At 44.0% G+C, this 24,286-nt stretch overlaps 1 long non-coding RNA gene across 2 annotated transcripts in view; it reads right to left on the bottom strand.

Annotated features, from left to right (window-relative positions):
- LOC140492683 (uncharacterized) overlaps positions 1-24,286 on the bottom strand; it is a 108,454-nt gene that overhangs the window by 9,669 nt on the left and 74,499 nt on the right. For both annotated transcript variants that reach the window (XR_011963627.1, XR_011963626.1), the window contains exons 3-4: positions 23,295-23,429; positions 4,093-4,227 (exon numbers count right to left, since the gene is read on the bottom strand). This is a non-coding gene — a long non-coding RNA (uncharacterized lncRNA). The remainder of the gene's footprint in view (positions 1-4,092; positions 4,228-23,294; positions 23,430-24,286) is intronic.

The raw sequence follows: 24,286 nt of genomic DNA, 5'->3' as shown, positions 1-24,286 counted from the left end.
TATGGTTGGGATTTTTAAACTTTCCAAACCTAGACTGGGACTGCCAGTGTTCAGTATTTCCAAGAGAGGAATTTGGTAATTGTGTTCCAGAAAACTCCCAATCAATATGTAAATGGCCTGAAAAGAGAAAGGGGCAAAACCTGACCTCCCCTTGGGAAACAAGGTAGGAAAAGGGACTGAGGTATGAGTGGGAAAGCATTTTGCCAAAGTGACCACAATTCTATTAATTTGAAAACAGCGATGGAAAAGGACAGGCCTGGTCCACAGGTTCAAGTTATAAAATGGGGCCAGACTAATCTTGATAGTATCAGCCAGGAACTTTCAAAATGTGACTGGGGAGTCTATTTGCAGGGAAAGGGAAGTCTGGCAAGTGAGAATATTTTAAAAGTGACATAAATTGAGCGATCGCCACCAGCATGTTCCTGTTTATGTGCAGGTCAATGCTGACAGCATTTGGAAACATTGGCTGTCTACTGAGGGTCTGAATCAACGAGGTAAAAACAATGACTGCAGATGCTGGAAATCAGATTCTGGATCAGTGGTGCTGGAAGAGCACAGCAGTTCAGGCAGCATCCAACGAACAGCAAAATCGACGTTTTGGGTAAAAGCCCTTCATCAGGAATAAAGCATGAAGGGCTTTTACCCAAAACGTCGATTTCGCTGCTCATTGGATGCTGTCTGAACTGCTGTGCTCTTCCAGCACCACTGATCCAGATACTGAGGGTCTGGTCAAGGAAAAGAGGGCATGTGTCAGGTAAAGCCAGCTGGATCAAGGGAATCCCTGAGGATTACAGGGGCTTTAGGAATACACTGTGGATAGAAATCAGGAATGCAGAAAGGGTACATGAAATAACCTCAGCAGAGAATGTTAAGGAGAATCAAAAGTGATTGTATAAATATATTAAGAGTAAACGAGTAACTCGAAACAAAATAGTGTCCCTTAAAGATCAATGAGACCATTGGTGTGTGGAACCGCAGGATATGGCTTAGACCTTAAACACATTTTTTACTCCAGAACTTACTGTGGACAAAGACTTTGGGAACTCAGGGAACAAGAGTAATATGTTAGACCACATTTGGAGTTCTCTGCAATTCCAGTCTCCCTGCTATAGAAAGGATGCTGTGAAACTTGAAAGTGTTCAGAAAAGATTCACAAGATGTTGCCAGGGTTGTTGCTGAATAAGCTGGGGTTATTTTCTCTGCATCAACGGCGACTGAGGGGTGACCTGACAGAGGTTTATATAAACATGAGGGGTATGGATTGGGTAAACATTCAAGGTCTTTTCCTAGGGGTTGGGGAGTCCAAAACTGGAGGGCATAGGTTTAAGGGGAGAGTGGAAAGGTTTAGAAGGGACTGAAGGGACAGCTTTTTTATGCTCGTGATAGTGTGTGTATGGAATGAGCTGAGAGAAAGTAACAAATAATGATACTATGACAACATTTAAGAGATGGATGGATATGTGAATAATAGGGGTTTAGAGGTACATGGGCCAAATGCTGGTAAATAGGATGGATTTATTTACATCTTTTGGTCAGCATGGATGAGTTGGACCAAAGGGTCTGTTTCCATGCTGTCCATCTCTATGACTTGAAAAGAGTGCATGTTATAGAAGAGGTGGTGCTGGAGGTTTTAAAACACAAAGGTATGGAAAGACCCATGACCTGATTAAATGTACCACAGGACATTGTGGGATGCAAGGAAAGAAATTGTGGAGCCCCGAGCAAAGGTATTTGTACCATTGACAGCCATGTGTGATGAGCTGGAAGGCTGGAGGGTGACATAGTGGAGAGTGAAGGAGGTTTGCTAAGATTACAAAGGGATCTTGATGATATGGGTGAATGAGCTGAAAAACTGTAGATGGTATTCAATCTGAATAAATGTGAGGTAGTGCACTTGATAAAACAAATAAGGGTAGAGCTTATACAATTAATGTTCGGGACTTGATTAGTGTTTTAGAGCAGAGGGACCTCTGGGTTCAGATATATAATTCTTGAAGCTTGCATCACAGGATTGGTAAGACAGTGCTTGGCATGCCTGACTATTACTCAGTCCATTGAGTGGAGGATTTGGGACGTCATGTTGAGCTTGCACGCACATTGGTGAAGCCTCTTCTGCAATACTCTGTCCAGTTCTGGTCGCCCAGTTATCGGGAGGATATTATGAAGTTGCAGGGGGTTCAGAAGAGATTTACCAGGACATTGCTGGATATGGAAGACTGGAGTTCTGGAAAAAATGGCTGGATAGGTTGAGTCATTTTTCACTGGAGCCTGGAGATTGAAACGTGATGTTATAAAAGTTTATTTTAAAAAATGAGATATAAATCTATTTAATGGTAGTTGCCTTTTCCCAAGAATGGGGGAGACTCAAGAGGAGGGACCACATTTTTATGGTTAGAAGACAGAGATTTGCCAACAAAAAAAAGACATGGGGGCAAATTGTTACACAGAGGGTGTTTTGATTGTGGAATGAACTTCCTGAGGAAGGGGTGGATGTGAGTACAACTACAACGTTTAAAATACAGAGATACTAAACAAATGTTTTGTATCAGTTTTTACTGTGGAAAAGGACATGGAAGATATAGAATGTAGGGAAATAGATGGTGACACCTTGCAAAATGTTCATGTTACAGAGGAGCAAGTGCTGGATGTCTTGAAATCCATAAACGTAGATTAATTCCCAAGACTTGATCAGGTGGACCCTAGAATTCTGTGGCAATCTAGAGGAGTGATTACTGGACATCTTGCTGAGATATTTGTATCATGGATTGTCACAGGTGAGGCGCCGGAAGAATGAAGGTTGGCTAACGTGGTGCCACTGTTTGAGAAGGGTGGTAATGACAAGCCAGGGAATTATAGACCAGTGAGCCTGACATCGGTGGTGGGCAAGTTGTTGGAGGGAATCCTGAGGGACAGGATGTGCATGTATTTGGAAAGGCAAGGATGAGAGATAGAGATTTTTGTGTGGGAGATCATGTCTCACAAACTTGATTGAGTTTTTTGAAGAAGTAACAAAAAAGGATTGACGAGGGCTGAGCGGTAGATGTAATCTATATGGACTTCAGTAAGGCGTTCGACAAGGTTCCCCATGGGAGACTGACTAGCAAAGTTCGATTTCACGCAATATAGGGAGAACAAGCTATTTGGATACAGAACTGGCTTAAAGGTAGAAGACAGAGGGTTGTGGTGAAGGGTTACTTATCAGACTGGAGGCTTGTGGCCAGTGGAGTGCCACAAGGATTGGGCCTAAGAATGGTGAATAGCCAAGGGTAAGGGAGTCCAAAACACGAGGGTACAAAGGGGAAGTGAGACAGCAAAGATTTAAAGAGGGAGCAGGGGGGTAACATTATCCACAGAGGATAGTGCACAGACAGAATGGACTGCCAGGGGCACATGGGAGAAACAAGAACAGTTACAACACGGAAAACACATTGGGCAGGAATATGGAGAGGAGAAGGTTTGAAGAGCTAAGGGCTAATGAGACTCATTCAGTATAGGAAACATGGGCAGCATTGACGAGTTGGACCACAGGCTCTGTGTCCGTGCTGTATCACTCTGTATCCAGTTAAAGAGGATTAGTGTACCAAAATAAAGCATGTTGTAGACACTGAAACAATTTACAGCGATAGGGATGGTAGTCTGGAATGCAGTACATTTCAAATATGTGGAGGGACTATCAGGAAGGGAGGAGGTTACAGGGACAGGGACTATTGTAGGAGTTAAAAATGACTGAAGACATTGGTGCACAAGCCATGCCATAGGTACAGTATTATAGAGTAGTGAGTCTTAGTACAGTGTTGGAGGGAGAACACAGAACAGAAAGATCTCAGGCTGCATTCCCAACCTCTCGTCGGAGGCCTGCTTTCCCCTCTGTTGTCCTGATGCTCACTAAGACAGCACAGGCCTGGATTGATAACTATGAATTCCCCATGCTGTCTCAGTGCAATGTAAATTAAAGTAGGTGCAGTGATTGAGCCTGGGGTGTGTCTGTACTGTATGTGCTCCCCATCCAGCATTGTATCCATGTCATCTCTTGTTAGCGATGTTTGGAGCCCTCTCATTGCTCCCTGCTCTGTGCACTGTGAGTGATCTTACCTCACTGCAGGATTTATTGAAGGCTCCAGATCTCCCTGCCCTTTGTCTCTCTGGCTGACCAATCATCTTCAATGAGGTCTTTGGCGAGACACCCAGCAATTGGGAGGTCTATTGAGTCAGGAACATCCTGAGTACCTACAGAAGACAGAGAAATAGACAGAAAGAAAATTAGACTGCTGCAGTGAGGGTTACACATGGAGAAAGGAAATGAGCCCCACAGATATCTGGGAACTCCCACTCTATTCTGTGCTGTGCTGTTGTATCTCTCTGGAGTGGAGAATTCTGTTGGCTCACGATCTGGAGTAACTGCAAGACTGGGAGGTGTTGACAGAGGCAGCAATTAGACCCACACAGTGAGGGATACCACATGGAGTGAGACTGAGTGATATCACCAGAGTGCTGGAAGATCTCAGGATCACAGAGTCATGTTGGAAGAATGGGTTTAGCTTCATGATGCCCTGGTATCAGTGCTCAGGGATGATCAACCAGTGAGCAGGTGAAGGGATGGCCGAGTGGTATTATTGATAGAGCCTGTATCCAAAACCTTAGCTAATGTTCAGGGTACAGGGTTTGAATCCCACTATCAGAAATAGTGGAACTTCAAATCAATAATTTTATAAATAGTAATTAACAATCTATAAATAAATATGAAACCATTGCTGATGTACAAAAAACCCAAATACTTGTCCTTTAGATCAGGACATCTGCTCTTCTTCACGTGGTCTGCACGACATACCCACAGCAAAGTGCCTGCCTCTCAATTACCCTCTAAAATGGCCGAGCAAGTCACTCATTTCGATTGCAGCTTGGGCTGGGCAAGAAATGCTGGTTAGCCAGAGACACCCACATCCCCTATCTGATTTACAAAATAATCCATTGGGATGGTGCCACTGGAACCGTGCTAGGACCAGTGTCCTGGCCAATCATGTCCGTTGGTTTATGGACAGGGCTTTAAACTGACAAAGAGGATACAGGGACAGTGTTCAGGTGAAAGGAGCTTTCCAAATGCAAAGAGAAAAGGTGAAGTATGGGAGCAGCATGGGAATGTGACTGAAGACAAGCAGAAAGGAACAGGATGGGACAGAGTTTAACGAAAACTGTACATCAGGGAATCGGCTTGTGACAGGAAATTGTGGGAAAGAGTAAATTATTTTTTTTTGGAATGGATAATGTCTCTTCAATAAAGGTAGATTGATTTCTGACACAGAGATAAAAGATTTAGACACCAGAGAGATATGCATACAGGCCGAACAAAAGGTGGACAGAAATTTTCAATGGATCACAACCTTGCGGAAACCCAGGCAAAATGGGTAACGCTAACAATAATGGATAACAAAGGCATTACAGAGAAAGCATTTGACCTCAGATCATGAAGTAGAATCAGTCTGAATGTAAATTCTGGCTACTACTTGCCAAGGACACAAGCAACAGAACAGTTTTAGCCACCGAACAGCATTTCATTGCTCATCACTGCATTAAACAGGAACCTTTTTAACAAACACATTGTGATAATTTTGGGAAACGTCAATATTCACATAATGTGGGGTAGCCACACTGATAACAGTGATATTGGAAGAGGAGTTCAGAGAATTTTCTTTTGGTGTTTTTTTTTAATAACAAATTGTGCAGCAGTCTAGGGACATAACTATCTCAGAGCGATCGTTGTGTGATGAAACTTAGTGAATGAGTAATGTCACCTGGAGAGATCCTCAGAGAAATTGTGATAAAGTGCAGTTTAAAGAACGATAAAGTTTTAAAGTGAATCACAGAAAGGACACACTACAACTAGAAACAAAAACAGCCAATTACATGGGTTTGAGATGAGAACTGACCAACGTAAAGAGGCAAAACAGACTGAAATATGTGCCTGTAAATGAACAGAGGAAAACATTTGAAGGAACAATGTAAATCACTCAACAAAAGAAGATTCCATTGAAACAGACAAAACCTCAGCAAGAAATTCCCACCGGCCCCTCACTCAGGACAAAATGGATCATATTCGATTATGAGGCTTCGAAGATCACCAAAACGTACTTAAAATCCTGAAGTGAGAGAATGCTTTAGGAGTAAGTGTTAAAGGCATTGCAAAGGGTCTGCTAGCTTGAGTTGGGCAGTGCGAAGAGGAATCAGTGTAAGGGTTTAATGTCGCAAAAGGAACAGGGAGGGGTGAAGGTGCTGGAGATGGTGAGAGTGTTACAGAGAGTGATCAGGGCCTGAACGATGTGACAAAGCCAATCTGAATTGCTGCAGCTGGAGGGGTTTGCAGAGGTAGGGTGGGACATATGTTTTTTTAATTTAATCATTCATGGGATGTGGGTGTCATTGCTAATTGCCCAGAGGACAGCTCAGAGTTAGCCACATTGCAGTGGCTCTGGAGTCATATGTTGGCCAGGCCAGGTTAGAATGTCAGGTGTTCTGCACAAAAGGAGGTCAGTGAACCAGATGAGTTCTTCCCTCTGATCAACAACGCTTTTATGGTGACCTGACCAATGTCTTTTATAGGTACAATATAACATCCGAACTCCTACTGTTAATGCTCTCCCCAATGAAGGTAACCATCCCAAATGCCTTCTTCACCAGCCTGTCTACCTGGGACACCACTTTCAAAGAACTGTGTACCTGCATCACTGGGTCACTGACTGACAACACTACCCAGGGCCCGAACATTAACTGTATAAGTCCCACCCTGATTTGTTTCACCAAAATGGAACATTTCACATTTATCTAATTAAACTCCATCTGCTATTCTTCAGCCGACTATCCCAGCAGTACTGTTCATCCTGTTGTATCACAGATAACCTTCATCACTGTCCACATCACCAACAATTTCAGTGTCACCCAAAAACCTTACTTACCAGGAAACCAATATTTCCATCCAAATCATTTACCAAAATGACAAACAACATGGGACCCACTCCACCGCTGGTCACATGTCTCCAGTCAGAAAAACAACATGTCTCCCACCACCCGCTGTCTCCTACCATCAAGCCCAATTTTCTGTCCAGTTGACTAGCTCCTCCTGAATGCCATAACCTTTTACACTGACCTGAGCTTATTACCCAGCTTACCATACGACATGTAGAACACAGAACAGTACAGAACAAGACCCTTCGGCCATGACAATATGCCAATCTTTTATCCGACCGTAAGATTAAGAAAAAAAGTGGCAGATAGAGTTTAATTCAGAGAAATGCGAGGTGCTGCATTTTGTGAAAGCAAATCTTAGCAGGACATAAACACTTAATGGTAAAGTACGAGGGAGTGCTGCTGAACAAAGAGACCTTGGAGTGCAGGTTCATAGCACCTTGAAAGTAGAGTCGCAGGTAGATAGGATAGTGAATAAGGCGTTTGTATGCGTTCGTTTCTTGGTCAGAGTACTGAGTACAGGAGTTGGGAGGTCATGTTGTGGCTGTACAGCACATTGGTTAGGCCACTGTTGTAATATTGCGTGCAATTCTGGTCTCCTTACTATCGGAAGGATGTTGGGAAACTTGAAAGGGTTCAGAAAAGATTTACAAGGATGTTGCCAGGGTTGGAGGATTTGAGCTATAGGGAGAGGCTGGACTGGCTGGGGCTTCTTTCCTTGGAGCGTCAGAGGGTGAGGGGTGACCTTATAGAGGTTTACAAAATTATGAGGGGCATGGATAGGGTAAATAGACAAAGTATTTTCCCTGTGGTTGGGAAGTCCATAGGTTTAGGATGAGAGGGGAAAGATATAAAAGAGACCTAAAGGTCAACTTTTTCACGCAGTGGGTGGCATGTGTATGGAATGAGCTGCCAGAGGAAGTGGCGGAAGCTGGTACAATTGCAACATTTAAGAGGTGTTTGGATGGGTATATGAATATGAGGGGTTTGGAGGGATATGGACCGGGTGCTGGCAGGTGGGATATCTGGTCGGCATGAACGGGTTGGACTGAAGTGTCTGTTTCCATGCTGTACATCTCTACGACTCTAACTTCTATACCCTTCATTTTATTATCATCCATGTGCCTATCCAGAAGTATATTAAATGCTCATAATGTATCTAAAATTTTACTGCCACCGCTGACAGTGCATTCCACTCAGCCACGACTTTATATGTAACAGACCTATCTCTGAAATCTCCCCTTAACCATCCGCTAATCACCGGTAAATTATAACCCCTTGTAATAGCTATTTATGTCAGGGTAAAAAATCTCTGTATTCACTCTATGACTCTCATCATCTTGTTCACCTCTGCCAAGTCACCCCTCACCCTTCTTCACTCCAATGAGAACCTCAACCTCAACCTTTCTTCATAAGACATGCTCTCCAGTACAGGCAGCATCCTGGTAAATCTCCTCTTTACCCTCTCTAAAACTTCCACATCCTTCCTGCAATGAAGGGACCAGAACTGAACACAATATTCCAAGTGGGATCTAACCAGGGCTCTATAGCTGCAGCATAACCTCACAGCTTTAAAACTCAATCCACAAACTAATGAAACCCAACACAATATATTCCTTCTTAACAAGCAGATCAGCTTGAGTGGCAACTTTGAGGGATCTATGGACTTGGAACCCAAGATCCCTCTGTTCCTCAACACTGCCAATGATCCTACCTTTAACCCTGAATTCTGCATTCAAATTCAATCTTCTAAAATGAATGACTTCACACTTTTCCAGATTGAACTCCATCTGCTACTTCTCAGGAACTTGTCAATGTCCTGCTGCAACCTCCGACAATTCTCCACACTATCAACCACTCCACCAACATTCGTGTCATTAGCAAACTTACTAACCAATTCTTCCACTCAAACATCCAACTTATTCATAAAATCACAAAGAGCAGAGGTCCTGTAACCACTCCCTGCAGAAAACCACTGGTCACTGAGCTGCAGGATGAATGGTTTCCATCTATCATCACCCTCTGTCTTCTGTGGGCCAGGAATTCTGTATCCAGACAGACAGGTTTCCCTGTATCCCATGCCTCCGTACTTTTTGAATGAGCCATAAAGGTGTTTTGTCACATTCTCAAAAGATTCAATGAGATTTGTAAGGCATGACCTGCCCCTTACAAAACCATGCTGACTATCTCTAATCAAACTATGGTTTGCCAAGGAATAAAAAATCCTGTCTCCCAGAGTCCACTCCAATAATCTGCACACCATAGAAATAAGACTGGCAGGTGTGCAATTCCCAGGATTCTCCCTATTCCCTTTCCTGAACAAGGGAAAAATATTTTCCTGCCCCCAATCATCTAGACCTGCTCCAGTGGACAGTGAGGGTGCAAAGGTCATCACCAGATGCACCGCAATCCATTCCCTCGGTTCCTGTAGTAACTTTGGACGCATCCAATCTGGTTCAGCGACTTATCTGTCCTTATCTTCTACAAATTTCTCAGCACATCCTCTTTGTTAACATCCACCTGTTCACGAACATCAGCCTGTTTTACGCTGTCCTCACAAACGACAGGACCCTTCTCAGCAGTGAATACTGAGGCATAGTATTCATTAAGGACCTTCCTTACCTCCTGTGACTCCAGGCACAAGTTCCTTCCACTATCCCAGATTGGCCTTATCCTCACACTGGCCATGCTCTTGTTCCTCCCATAAGTGGAGAATGCCTTACGGTTTTCCTTAATCTTTCCCAACAATGCTTTTTCACGCCCCCTTCTAGTTGTCCTAAGTCCATTCCACGGTTCCTTCCTGGTACCTTCAGAGAATCCCGACAGTGTGGAAACAGGCCATTTGGCCCAACACCTCCATAACAACCTTCCAAGCAGTATTCAACCCAGCCCCATTCCCCCACGCTATTACTCTCCATTTGCCCCGACTAATGCGCCAAACCTACACATCCGTGAACACTGTAGATAATTTGGCATGGCTGAGTCACCTAATCTGCACATCTTTGGGCTGTTGGGGGAAACCCGAGTACCTGGAAGAAACCCACACAGACACAGGGAGAATGCGCAAACTCCACAAAGACAGTCGCCTGAGGCTGTAATCGAAATGGAGTCCGTGGTGCTATGAGGTAGCAGTGCTAACTACTGATACACCGTGCCACCCAATGTAACTCTCTGGAGCCCTGTCTGATCCTTGCTTCCTCAACTTAAAGTAAGCTTCCTTCTTCCTCTTGACTAGATGCTAAAGTCCATGTGGACACCGTTGACTGCTCTGCCTTCACCTATCTCTTTGCTACCTCCTCGAAATTTCAATCCGGTTTGTGAAACGTGGTTTCCCACTCACAAAGCCATGATGACTATCTCTAATCAGCCCTTGCCTTTGTAAATGTAAGGAGCTCCTTTCTCTCAGAATCTCCTCCAACAACTTCCCCATCACTGGTCTCACTGGGCTGTAATTTCCTGGCTTTTCCCTGCAGTCCTTCAGTGATGGAACAGCATCAGCCAACCTCCAGTCTTCCAACATCTTACTGTGTCTATTGAAGATATAAATATCTCTGTTAGGGATACTGCAATCTCTTCCCTAGCTTCCCACAATATTCTAGGATCGAACTAATGAGCTACTAAAGACTGATCTATCTTTATTTATTTTAAGATTCCAACACTTTCTCTTCTCTGTTGAGGATTCTTTCCAAGACATCACTATTTATTTCCCCAAGTTCCCGAGCGTCCATGCCTTTCTCCACAGTAAATACTGACAAGACTATTTTGTCAAATACCTCAACCATCTGCTCTGGTTCCACATATAGGTGACCTTACTGATCTTTAAGGGGCCCTATTCTCTACCAAGTTACTCTTTAGCCCTTATTGAAACTTGCATAAAGGCTTCTGATAATTCAAATACACCACATCCCCCATACCACCACACCCTCCTACACCATTACAATTCTGTCATTTATATTCACAACAACAAATTAAATCCAACAGGCTCAAAAACACATTCTCTTTTATCAAATGTCTTTCTAAGTGGCCAGTTATTGTATATTGACATATCTGTTCTAACACATTCCAGCTCCAGACTTACTGTCAGGCTAACACTATGTGGTTTCAGACTGACAGCAGAAAGGGTTGAGGGAGTTCTTGTTTATCAATCTGACAAAAGTAGCTTACAGGGTCAGCAGGTAATAGAGAAGGCAAATCAAATGCTGACATTTATTCCAGAAGGAATGGAGTCTAAAAATAGACAGGTCTAGCTAAAACTGTGCAAGGTACAAGTCAGACCACACCTCGAATATTATGAACAGTGTGAGTGCCTGAAGGAAAGATATTGTCGCACTGGACGCAGTCCAGAAAAGGTTCACTCGGCTGATCCTGGGAATGGAGGGATTTTCTAATGAGAAGAGGTGGAGTAGGTTGAGGTTGAACCCATTGTAGTTTAGTTAATGAGGAAGAAATGGAATGAAACATGCAAGGTTCTGAGGGGCTCTGATCGGGCAGATGCTGGGAAGTTAGACAATAGAACAGTACAGCACAGCAACAGGCCCTTCGGCCCACCACATCTATGCTGTCCATGATGCTATTCTAACTCATACCATCTGCCTGCACATGGGTCCATATCCCTCTGTTCTCTGCCTGTTCAAGTTTCTGTCTAAATCCCACTTCAAAACTTTACTCACTTTACTGTTTCTATGACCTCGCTTGGCAACTTCTACTCTCTGTAAAAAAAAAACTTGCCTCACACATCTCGTTTAAACTTTCTCTTTCTCATCGTAAACCTCTGCGCTCTCGTATTTCAAACTTTCACATTGGAAAAGAGATTCTGACTATCCACATTATCTATTCCTGTCCTAACCTTATTTTCCTGTACCTGGTCGCCTGTCAGCCTCTGATACTCTCACGAAGCAATCCAACTTTGTTTAATTGCCTCTTAACACCAAACACACCCTTAAAAACATAACACAGGTAACATGCTGATAAACTCCTTTTGCATCCTCTCCAAAGCCTCCCCATCCTCCCTATTGTGTGGAGATGAGACCTGCACACAGTACTCCAAATGTGGACAAACAAACATTTTATACAATCACAGCATCAGATGCAAACCACTATACCCAACATTGTGACTGATGAAGGCTAGTTTTCCATTTGCTTTCCTTCCGAACTGAAAAACCTCTGTTGCCATTTTCTGGGAGTTACTGACTTGCACCAAGATCCTTCTGTATATCAATATCCCTCAGTATGCTAACGTTCTTCTTGAATTTGACATCATCTCCCACTTGTCCAGATTAAACTCAATTTGCCATTTCTGTCTATCTCTCCAACTGAGTTGAACAGTATCAGATCAGCCATGATCTGATTCAAGGACAGAGCATACTCAATGGACCAAATGGCCTCATTCCCATCCTATATCTCATGGTCTGAGCACAAACTAAATTACCCTGCATAATATTATGGGTGTCTGCTCACAAAGCTACTTTATAATGGGATTATTGGATATTTATTAGTACACAGCATTTGATCTACAAATATATGATGTTAAATAAAACCATCTCACATAGAATCCTGGATTCTATCCGTTACAGAACTGATACTCGTTGCTGTATCAGTCGGCATGGAGACCACTGTCACACACAGTTACTGTACTGCCCTTACCATAAGTACATTCAGTGTCCTGACTGAAACCATATTGTCATTCCCATCACCGGTTGGTACCTACAATAGAATTCCTGCTAACGGTTGCTGCTGCTTACTTATTCTCAGCTCCACTTTTCAGATTCAGATCCACATGACTGTCTCATTAATGCATTCACCTCATCCTTCCTTCACAACTTGTCGACTTTTTGCCTAGTCTGCCTATTGGGACTAGATTGGGTTGGGATATCTGCACAGCATGGATGGGTTGGACTGAAGGGTCGGTTTCCATGCTGTACATCTCTCTGTCTCTATGACTCTATCCCAACAAACCTTCAGTATTAACCTCCCAGCGATGGTCATTCTGCAGCTCAATCTCCAGAAAGACAGTTCCATCATATCTGTTCACTCTCATTCCATCTGCCTTATGGCGAATACAGGGAGTCATTCCTCAGTAGTGGGAGGGGGTTGAACAGATGGGTAGAGGTTACAGAGATAGGGAGGCTTACAGGGACTCGAGGATGTTAGAGTTAAACAGAGTTACATCTGGTCAAGAATGTTCATGGGACAAAGGGGTTTGAGGATTGGAGGAATTTACAGAGATAGAGGGAGCTGTATTAGATTCTGGAGATAGGGCTAGGGATGGAGAAAGGAAGAGGTAGGCAGACTGAGAGGCACAGACAGGGGGGCTGTTTCATCTCGGAGAGTATTGTGTATACTAACAGAGATATGGAAGGTTGTCGTGACTGAAGACGTTTACAGATATAAGGCGGCTTCTAGGCTCTGGAGGCCACATTGACAGGAAGGCAATGGAGAATGTCAGGTTGCTGGATTGGAGATGGGGAGGGTTGCACAAACTGAAAAAGAGGTTCCTGTGGTCGTGAATGAGCGTGAAATTTAACAAGATAAAGATCAAAGAATTGGAGAAGGATTAGGAGATTACAATTTTTTTCACAGCTAAGGAAGAGTTGTAGGAGCTGGAGAAGATTACACAGCTAGGGACTGATGGAGAGGTTAAAGACAAATACATTGACATGGAGGGTGGTATTGGTGGGAGGAGCTTACAGGGATAGACAGGACTGTCTGGGCTTACAGCGATAAAGGAATTTAATATCTGCTGCAGAAGTTTAGGAATTAGGGTGTTAGGGATTGGAGCACCTGACAGAGACAGAGACAGAGAGAATGGTGTGGAGATTCCAAACAGAGGAAGGACCTGTGTCCTTCAGGTTCCCACCCAAGTTGACAGGGTGTTAAGAAGGTGGATGGTGTGTTGGCTTTCAGTAGCAGGGGGATTGAATTTAAGAGATGCGAGGTTTTGCTGCAGCTCTACAGAACCCCAGTTGGACCACACTTGGAATATTGTGAACAGTTCTGTTCGCTTCATTATAGGAAGGATGTGGAAGCTTTAAAGACGGTGCAGAGGATATTGAGCAGGATGCTGCCTGGACTGGAGGGCATGCCCATAGAAGGTAGGTTGTGGAAGCTAGGGCTTTTCTGATCAGAGCAAAGGAGGAAGAATGGTGACTTGATAGAGGTGTACAAGGGAATGAGAGGCATAGATAGAGTGGATAACCAGAGACTATTTCCCATGACGAAATGGCTCTCACAAGGAGACATACGTTTAAGGTAATTGGCAGAAGGTTTAGCTTAGATATCAGAGGGGTATGGGCCAGGTGCTGGCAGGTAGGACTAGATTGGGTTGGGATATCCTGTCGGCAAGGACGGGACTGTTACGTTATTTACACAGAGTGTGGTGGGTGCGTGGAATGGACTGCCAGCCGTGGTAGTAGATTCAGACACATTACAGACATCTAAGCAACTCTTGGATAGGCACATCAATGATAGTAAAATGTAAGGTATGTCGGTTTGTTTCATCTTCAGAGTCGGATAAAAGGTCAGCACAATATTGAGGGTGGAAGGGCTTGTACTGGAATGTGCTATTCCATGTTCTAAATAGTAAGGGTTATGATGGCAGCAAGAGGGTTCGGGAAGCGGGAGAGGATGCGATCTGAATGAAGTGGCACAAATAGGAGGCATTGCTAAGGTTGTATGAGGTAACAGAGACAGCAATGGTCTGATCTGGAGCAGATGACCCAGACTGGGAGAATTGTGGGGACTGGAGGGGCTTTCACAGGGAGGGAGGAGCATAGAGCCACAGGAGGTTACAGAAATGGGGAGAGCTGTCGGGCCTACAGGAGTTCACGGAGATGGGGAGGTTGGGAGGAATGGAGCAGTTTACAGGGATAAGGATGTTGGCAGGATGGGGTGTTTTACACAGACAGGAATGTTTCAGGTGAATGGAGCTGAATACAGAGATAAAGTGGGTGGTACAGATTGGAAAAACAAATAGACGAATGGAGGGTAGTCGTGACTGAAGATGTTTATAGACACAGGAAGGCTTAGGTTCTGCAGGTTATTTAGATAAAGGGGGTGTGGAATCAGACAGATTCTCCAAGTGATAAAGACAGCAATTTTGGTTGGAGACAGTTTCACAGATGAGGGAGCATTAGTAACCTCCTCCAGTTTGGTCAGAGTGGGAAGGGTTGTAGGGGAGGGTGATGTTTACACATGGAAGAGCTGGAGAAGATTGTGGAAATGAGTAGATGGATGGAGACACTGGAGGAGCTTACATTGACAGGGTGGGTGCTGGCAATGAAAAGATATCACATAGAGAGTGGGTCTTGTAGGAACTGTATTGAAAGAGTCACAGACATTGGAATGACTTCTGCAGATTGGGAGTGTTACAGGGAATGAGAGGATTGTAGGGTCTCCACAGATTGATCGTGTCTTTAAGAATATGTAGATACGGAAATCTTAAACCCAATGTATGCAGTCTTCATTTCAAGACCAGAGCCTTATTATCTCTCATCAGCCAAGGATCCCTAACCCTGCCAGCTTTTCCCTTTACCCCAATGGGGCATACTGGTCCTGGATTCTTGAGATCACACTTTGAAAAGCCTCCCATTTGCCAGTTGTTCCTTTTCCCTCAAACAGACTCACCCAATCGATTAGAATCATAATGTGGAGGTGCCAGTGTTGGACTGGGGGTGGACAAAGTTAAAAATCACCCGACACTCGGTTCCACTCCAACCGGTTTATTTGAAAGCACTAGCTTTCAGAGCACTGCTTCTTCGTCAGGTGGTTGTGGAGCACAATCCTAAGGTACAGAATTTATAGCAACAGGATGGCAGTATCATGGAATAGAATATCAAACAAATTTAGTTTAAGCCTTCCATCTGTTACAGTGATCACCAGCGCTTCCAAAGCGAGTTGGATTATAACTGGGCATTGTGCAATTTTAATTTCACAGCATTGACGCTGGCCAGATCCTGCAGAATGGCCCCAAACCTGGCCCTGTTCCAGTTTTCCTCTTCAATCTGTGGAACTGCTGATCTTTCTCCATAACTATGTTAAAACGAAGACAGTTGTGGGCACTGGACCCAAAGTGCTCTCTGAATGACAGTTCAGTCACTTGCCCAACCTCGTTTTCTGAGGGAAGGTCCAGTGCTGCACCTGCCTGAGTAGAGTAGGGCCCTCTGCTTATTGATTTAGGAACCTTCCTTGGACACATTTGAAAAATTGCTCTCCGTCCAGGTCTTCTTATACTCGAGGTGGTCCAGTCAATACAGGGAATATTAAAATCTCCAGCCTGCACTCCTCTATTATTCCTATAGTTATCTGCAATCTCTCTACACAGCTGCTCCTCTGGTATCTGTTGGGTCTACAACAGTCTACAATACAGTCCCAACAAAGTGACTGGCCCCCTTCTTCTTTCTAACTTCTAATCATGTGGAATTTTAAATGAATATATGTTTTAAAAATTGGAATTAACAATCCATAAATAAGTATTGATAAAAATCCAAACACTTGACCTTCAGAGAAAGACAACAGTTCACTCTCATGTGGTTTGCACGACATACCCACAGCAAAGTGTTTGCCTCTCAATGACCCTGTGAAATGGGCGAGCCAGCTGCTTAGTTCAAGGGCGGCAAGGGATGGGCAATAAGGGCTGGTCAGCCAGAGACACCCACATCCCATACCTGATTTTAAAAAAAAATCCATTCAGATTGTTCCCAGCACAGTTCCAGTGGAACAATGTCCTGGCCAATCACGTTGGTAGATTTATGGACAGGGCTTTAAACTGACAGAGAGGATGCAGGGACAGGCTTCAGGTGAAAGGAGCTTTCCAAATCCAAAGAGAAAACGTGAAGCATCAGAGCAGCGTGGGAATGTGACTGAAGACAACAGGAAGGAACAGGATGGGACAAAGTTTAACTAAAACTGTACATCAGCCAATCCATTTGTGACAGGAAATTGTGGGAACGAGTAAATTATGTTTTTTACTAATGGACAAAGTCTCTACAACAAGGTAGATGGATTTGTGACACAGAGATAAAAGAGATTTAGACACCAGAGAGATGTGGTTACAGGGCGAACAAAAGGTGGAACATAAATATTCAATGGTTCACACCTTGTGCAACGTCAGGCAAAATGGACGACACTAACAATAGTGGGTTAGAAAGGTATTACAGAGAAAGCATTTGGCATCAGATCATGAAGTAGAGTCAGTCTGAATGTAAATTCTGGTTCCGACTTGCCAAGGACACAAGCAGCAGAACAGTTTTAGACCACCCACCGAACAGCATTTCATAGCTCGTCACTGCATTAAATAGGAATTCATTGGAATTTTTAATACAGGCATGGTGAACATTTAGTGAAACATCAATATTCGCAAAGTCTGAGACAATCACACTGACAACAGTGATATTGGAAGAGGAGTTCAGAGAATTTTTTTCAGTGTTTTTTAGAATAACACATTGTGCAACTGGCGAGGGACGTAACTGTCTCAGAGAGAGTGTTGTGTGATAAAACATAGTGAATGAGTAATATCACCTGGAGAGATCCTCTGGGAAATTGTGATAAAGTGCAGTTTAAAGAACTATAAAGTTTTAAAGTGAAACACAGAAAGGGCAACGAGAAACAGAAATATCCAATGACATGAGTTGGAGAGGAGAACTGACCAAGATAAACAGGCTAAACAGACTGAAACATGTGCCTGTAAATGAACAGTGGAAAACATTTGAAGGAGCAGTGTAAAATACTCAACAAAAGACATTCTACTGAAGCAGATAAAAACTCAGCAAGAAATCCCCACCAGTCCCTCACTCAGGACAAAATGCATCATATTAGATTATGAGGCTGAGAAGATCACCACAAAGTACTTAAAATACTGAAGTGAGGGAGAGTTTTAGAGTAAGTTTTAAAGGGATTGCAATGGGTCTGCTAGCAGGAGGAGGGCAATGGGAAGGGGAATCGTTGTCAAGGTTTATTGACACGATACGAACATGGAGAGGTGAAGGTGCTGGAGGTGGGGAGAGTGTTACAGAGAGTGGTCAGGGCCTGGATGGTGTTACAAAGCCAGTACGGATTGCTGCAGCTGGAGGGGTTTGCAGAGGTAGGGAGGGACATATGGATTTTTATTTATTCATTCATGGGATGTGGGTGTCACTGCCTGGACTAACATTCTTTGACCCTACTGCTAATTACCCAGAGATTGTTGGGTCCTGGTGGCTAAATATAATACTTTGCTGGACACAGGCGAAGTGCTGAATGACTGGAGGATTGCTAATGTGGTTCCTTTGTTCAAGAAGGGCAGCAGGGGTAGGCCAGGTAATTACAGAGCAGATAGTCTGACAGCAGGAGGAAGGAAATTATTGGAAACAATTGTGAGGATGGATCAACACTTGCAAAGGTAAGGATCAACTCGGTTTAGTTATCACGGATTTGGCAGAGGGAGATACTGTCTGAGGAATTCAGTTCAGTTCTTTTTGAAATGGTGCTAATGTATATTGATGAAGGCAGTGCAGATGATGTGGTTTACATGGACTTGAATAAGTCCTTAAACAAGATCCAACATGGAAGGCTGGTCCAAAAGGACTGGGTTCCAAGGCTAGTTGGCAAATTGGATGCAAAATTGGTGGATAGAATATTTTCACCAGCGGGTGTACCACAGAGATCTGTGCAGGAATCATTGAACATTAATAACTCGGGTGTGAAAGCAGAAGGTATCATTAGTCGGTTTGCAGATGACATGAAAGGTGAGGGTGTTGTTCACAGTGAGGAGGATGGTCTCTGTCTGCAGTCCGATGTGGATCGGATGATAATCTAAGCAGAGTTTAGTTCTGATTGAAATGAGGTAATACTCTGTGGGAGGTACGATAAGCGAAGTACAGATATAATAAACGGTAGGTCATTGCGGAGTACTGAGGAATACAGGGATCATGGTGGACAAGTCCATAGATCCCTGAAGGTGTCAGCACAGGGAGACAGGTTGGGAAAGGCACCTCAACTTGGAGCGAGAGAGGGACCCATATCCTGGTGGGGTGAATTGCTAGAGCTGCTTGAGAGGATGTAACCCAGTCTGGCAGGGTGTTGGACCTTAAATAAACGTAAGGCCAGTAAGAAGATTGAGGCTGGTACACGAGATAAAGACAGCAATTTCAGTGGACAAGGCAGGCAAGAACATAGCAGGGAATGGGGGAAAACTGATGATTAAACTGCATTTATTTCATTGCAAGAGGCCAGACAGCTAAGGAAGATGAACTCAAGGCATGGATTGGAACATGGGACTGAGAAATTATAGTTATTACAGAAACAAAGCTGAGGGAGGGGCAGGACTGGCAATTCATTGTTTCAAGGTAGAGATGCTACAGGAAGGTGAGGCAAGAGAGGACGTGTGGTAGGGGGTTTTCATTGCATGAATCATCCCAGCAGTACTTAGAGAGGATATTCCTGTGGGATCGCCCAGTGATGCTATGTTAGTGGAACAGAGAAATAAGAATGGGTCATCACTCTGACACGATCGGACTGCTGACCCCGAATAATCTGCGGCAGACTGAGGAACAAATATGTCGGGACATCTTAAATATCAACCATAATAATAGGGCTGTTATGGTACGTTTTTTGAACTTTTGAAACCTAGACTGGGACTGTCAGTGTTCAGTGTGTAAGGGAGGAATTTAGTAATTGTGTTCCAGAAAACTCCCAATCAATATGTAAATGGCCTGAAAAGAGAAAGGGGCCAAACTTGACCTCCACTTGGGAATTAAGGTCGGGAAAGGGACTGAGATGTGAGTGGGAAAGCATTTTGCCAAAATGACCACAGTTCTAGAAGTTTGAAAACAGCTTTGGAAAAGGACAGGCCTGGTCCACAAGTGCAAGTTATAAAATGAAGCCTGACCAATCTTGATCATATTAGCCAGGAACTTTCAAAATGTGATTGGGGAAGGGAATTATTTACAGGGAAAGGAATGTTTGGCAAGTGAGAATATTTTAAAAGTGAGATAAACTGATCGATCAGCGCCAGCATTTTCCTGTTTGTGTGCAGGTCAATGCTGACAGCATTCGGAAACACTGGCTGTCTATTGAGGTTCTGGTCAAGGAAAAGGGGGCACATGTCAGGTATAGCCAGCTGGATCAAGGGAATCCCTGAGGATATACAGGGGCTGTAGGAATACACTTTGAGTAGAAAACAGAAATGGAGAAAGGCTAAATGAAATAGCCTCAGCAGAGAAGGAAAGGGGAATCCAAAAGTGGTTGTATCAGTAGATTAAGAGTGCATAAGTAACTCAGGACAAAATAGTGTCCATTAAAGATCAATGAGGCCATCGATGTGTGGAACTGCAGGATATTTGCTAAGATCCTAAACAATCTTTTCACTCCAGAACTTACTGTGGAGAAAGACTGCGGAACCCAGGGAACAAGAGTAACATATGAGACCACAATTGGAGTTCTCTGCAATTCCAGTCTCTCTGCTCCAGGAAGGATGTTGTGAAACTTGAAAGGGCTCAGAAAAGATGAACAAGAAATTGCCCGTGTTGTTGCTGAATAAGCTGGGGTTACTGTCACTGGAGAATCGGAGACTGAGGGATGACCTTACAGAGGTTTGTATGAACATGAGGGGCATGGATAGGGTAAGCATTCAAGGCCTTTTCCCAGAAGTTGGGGAGTCCAAAACTAGAGGGCATAAGTTTAAGGTTATAGGTGAATGGCTTACAGAGGGACTGAAGGGACAGCTTCTTCACACACATGGTGATATGTGTATGGAATGAGCTGAGAGAGAAAGTAATGGAGACTGATACAATTACAACATTTAAAAGGTATCTGGATGGACATCTGAATAGTAATGGTGTAGACGTATATGGGCCAAATGCTGGAAAAGGGAATGGATTTATTTCGATCTTCTGGTAAGCCTGGACGAGTTGGAGACCGAAGGGTCTGTTTCTATGCTGTACATCTCTATGACTTGAAAAGAGTGCATGTTATAAAAGAGGTGGTGCTGGAGGTTTTAAAACACAAAGCTATGGCAAGTCCCAGAACCTGATTAAGTGTATCACAGGACACTGTGGGATGCTAGGGAAGAAATTGTGGAGGCCCTAGCAAAGGTATGTGTACTACTGACAGCCATGTGTGATGGGCTGGCAGGCTGGAGGGTGGCATCATGGACAGTGAAGGAGGTTTTCTGAGATTACAAAGGGATCTTGAAGTGAGTGAATGGGCTGAAAAACTAGAGATGGAATGCAATCGGAGTAAATACAAGGTAATGCATTTCGTAAAACAAAAAAGGGTAGAGCTTATACAATTAATGTTAAGGCTTCAGTTAGTGTTTTAGAGCAGAGGGACCTCCGGGTTCAGGTACATAATTCTTGATGCTTGCATCACAGGATGGATAAGACAGTGCTTGGCAAGCCTGACTATGGCTCAGTCCATTGAGTGTAGGATTTGGGACGTCATGTTGCAATTGCACAGACATTTGTGAGGCCTGTTCTGCAATACTCTGTCCAGTTCTGGTCGCCCAGTTAACAGGGAGGATATTATTAATCTGAAGGGCATTCAGAAGAGATTTACCAGGATATTGCTTGGTATGGAAGGCTTGAGTTCGGAAAAATGGCTGGATAGGCTGAGTCTTTTTTCACTGGAGCCTGGGGGTTGAGACATGATGCTATAAAGATTTATGAAAAAAAAATGAGGTATATAGATCAATGTAATGGTAGTTGCCTTTTCCTCAGGATGGGGGAGTCTCAAGAGGAGGGGCCACATTTTTAAGGTTAGAGGAGAGAGATGTTCAAAAAAAAAAGATATGGGGCAATTTGCTGCAGAGAGGGTGGTTTGAGTGTGGAATGAACTTCCTGAGAAAGGGGTTGATGTGGGTACAATTACAACATTTAAAAGATATTTTGATAAACAGGTGACTAGGGAAGGGGTGGAGTGATATGGGCCAGCAACAGGCAGCTGGGAAGAGTTTAGTTTCAGATTATGGTGGGTATCAACTGAAGGGTCAGTTTCCATGCTGTTTGGCTCTATGACAAGAATATGGTTTGATTCCATTATTGAAGAAAGGATCAGGGCTGGGTCCACTGATGTGCATCATCAACATAAATGATTTGGTTGAAAATATAGGAGTGATTGTGCGAAAGTTTGTTGATGATCAAATGAATGGTGTCGTGGGCAGTAAATACGGTTATCAAAGGGGATACTGACCAACTGGGCCAGTGGACCAAGGAATGAAAGATGGAGATTAATTCAGGTGTTGGATTTTGTTAAGACAAACCAGGGAGGACTAACACAGTTAATGGAAGGGCTCTGGCCAGGGTTGTTGAACAGAGAGAGAGAGAGAGAGAGAAAGACCAGGGGGTGCTAGTTACATTATTCCTCGGAAGTGGCATACCAGGTGGACAGGGTGGGGAAAGCGACATTTGGCACATTTGCCGACATTGGCCAGCGCTTTGTTAAATACATTGGAGTTATTTGTAACATTGACCTAAATATTTCCCTTGGGCAGAGGAGGCCACAGGGTGACCCTAAGAATGGTGAATAACCAACAGTAGGTGAGTCCAAAACTAGAGGGTATAAACAGGAGGTGAGAGAGCAAGGATTTAAAGAGGGAGCGAAGGGGGAACATTATCCACAGAGGATGGTGCATGGACGGAACAGACTGCCTCAGGCACAAGGGAGAAACAAGAACAATTACAGCATGGAAAAGACATTTGGGCAGGTACATGGAGAGGAGAAGGTTTGAAGAGATAAGGGCCAAATGCAGGCAAATGAGACTCATTCAGTTTAGGTAACATGGGCAGCATTGAGGAGTTGGACCACAAGTTCTGTTTCGGTGCTGTATCACTCTGTATCCAGCTAAAGAGGATTAGTTTACCAAAATAAGGCATGTTATAGACACTGAAGCAAGTTACAGCGATAGGGATGGTAGTCTGGAATGCAGTACATTTCAAATATGTGGAGGGACTATCGGGCAGGGAGGAGGTTACAGGGGCAGGGACTATTTTAGGAGTTAAAAATGACTGAAGACACTGGTCCACAAGTCAGGCCACAGGTAGTGTTGCAGAGTAGTGAGTCTTAGTACAGTGTTGGAGGGAGAACACAGAACAGAAAGATCCCAGGCAGCATTCACAACCTCTCGTCGGAGGCCTACTCTCCCCTCTGTTGTACTGATGCTCGCTAAGACAGCACAGGACTGGATTGATAACTATGAACTCCCGATGCTGTCTCAGTGCAACATAAGTTAAAGTAGATGTGGTGATTGAGCATGGGGTGTGTCTATACTGTGCTCCCCATCCAGCACTGTATCTATGTCATGTCTTGTTAGCGATGTTTGGAGCCCTCTCATTGCTCTCTGCTCTGTGCACTGTGAGTGATCTTACCTCACTGCAAGATTTATTGAAGGCTCCAGATCTCCCTTCCCTTTGTCTCTCTGGCTGACTAACCATCTTCAATGAGGTGATGGATGAGACACACAACAGTTGGGAAGTCTATTGAGTCAGCAACTTCCTGAGTACCTACAGGAGACAGAGAAATAGACAGAATGGGAAATTAGACTGATGCAGTGAGGGTTACACAAGGAGAATGGAAATGAGCCCCAGAGATATCTGGAAAATCCCAAACTCCATCCCTGGACTGTGCTGTTGCGTCTCTCTGGAGTGGAGAATTCTGTTGGCTCAGGATCTGGAGTAGCTGCAAGAGTGAGAGACACTGACAGAGGCAGCAATTAGACCCACACAGTGAGGGATACCACATGGAGAGAGACTGAGTGATATCACCAGAGTGCTGGAAGGCTTCAGGATCACACAATCATGTTGGAAGAATGGGTTTAGCTTCATGTATCAGTGCTCTGGGATGAGCAACCAGTGAGCAGGTGAAGTGATGGCCTAGTAACATTATTGTTAGGGCATTTGTCCAAAACCACAGCTAATGTTCAGGGGCGGCAGGTTTGAATCCCATCATAAGATATGGTGGAATTTAAAATCAATAATTTTAAAAATAGCAATTAACAATCCATAAACAAATATGAAACCATTGCTGAAGTACAAAAATCACAATCCCTTGGATTAGATTCCCTGCAGTGTGGAAACAGGCGATTTGACCTAACCAGTCCATGCCATCCCACCAAAGAGTAACCCACTCAGACCCATCTCCCTCGACCTAATACACCTAACATTATGGGCAATTTACCATAGCCAATTCACCTGACCTGCACGTCTTTGGACTGTGGGAGAAAACGGCAGTATCCAGAGGCAATTCACGTAGACACGGGGAGAATGTGCAAACGCCACACAGTCGCCCACGACTGGAATTGAACCTGGGACGCTCGTGTTGTGAGGCAGGAGTGCTAATAACTGAGCCACTGTGCCGCCCA

The sequence above is a fragment of the Chiloscyllium punctatum genome, chromosome 21 (genome assembly GCF_047496795.1).
Source record: "Chiloscyllium punctatum isolate Juve2018m chromosome 21, sChiPun1.3, whole genome shotgun sequence".
Taxonomy (NCBI): Eukaryota; Metazoa; Chordata; class Chondrichthyes; order Orectolobiformes; family Hemiscylliidae; genus Chiloscyllium; species Chiloscyllium punctatum.
Note: the sequence above shows the minus strand (reverse complement) of the source record. Positions and strands in the feature narration are given on the sequence as shown.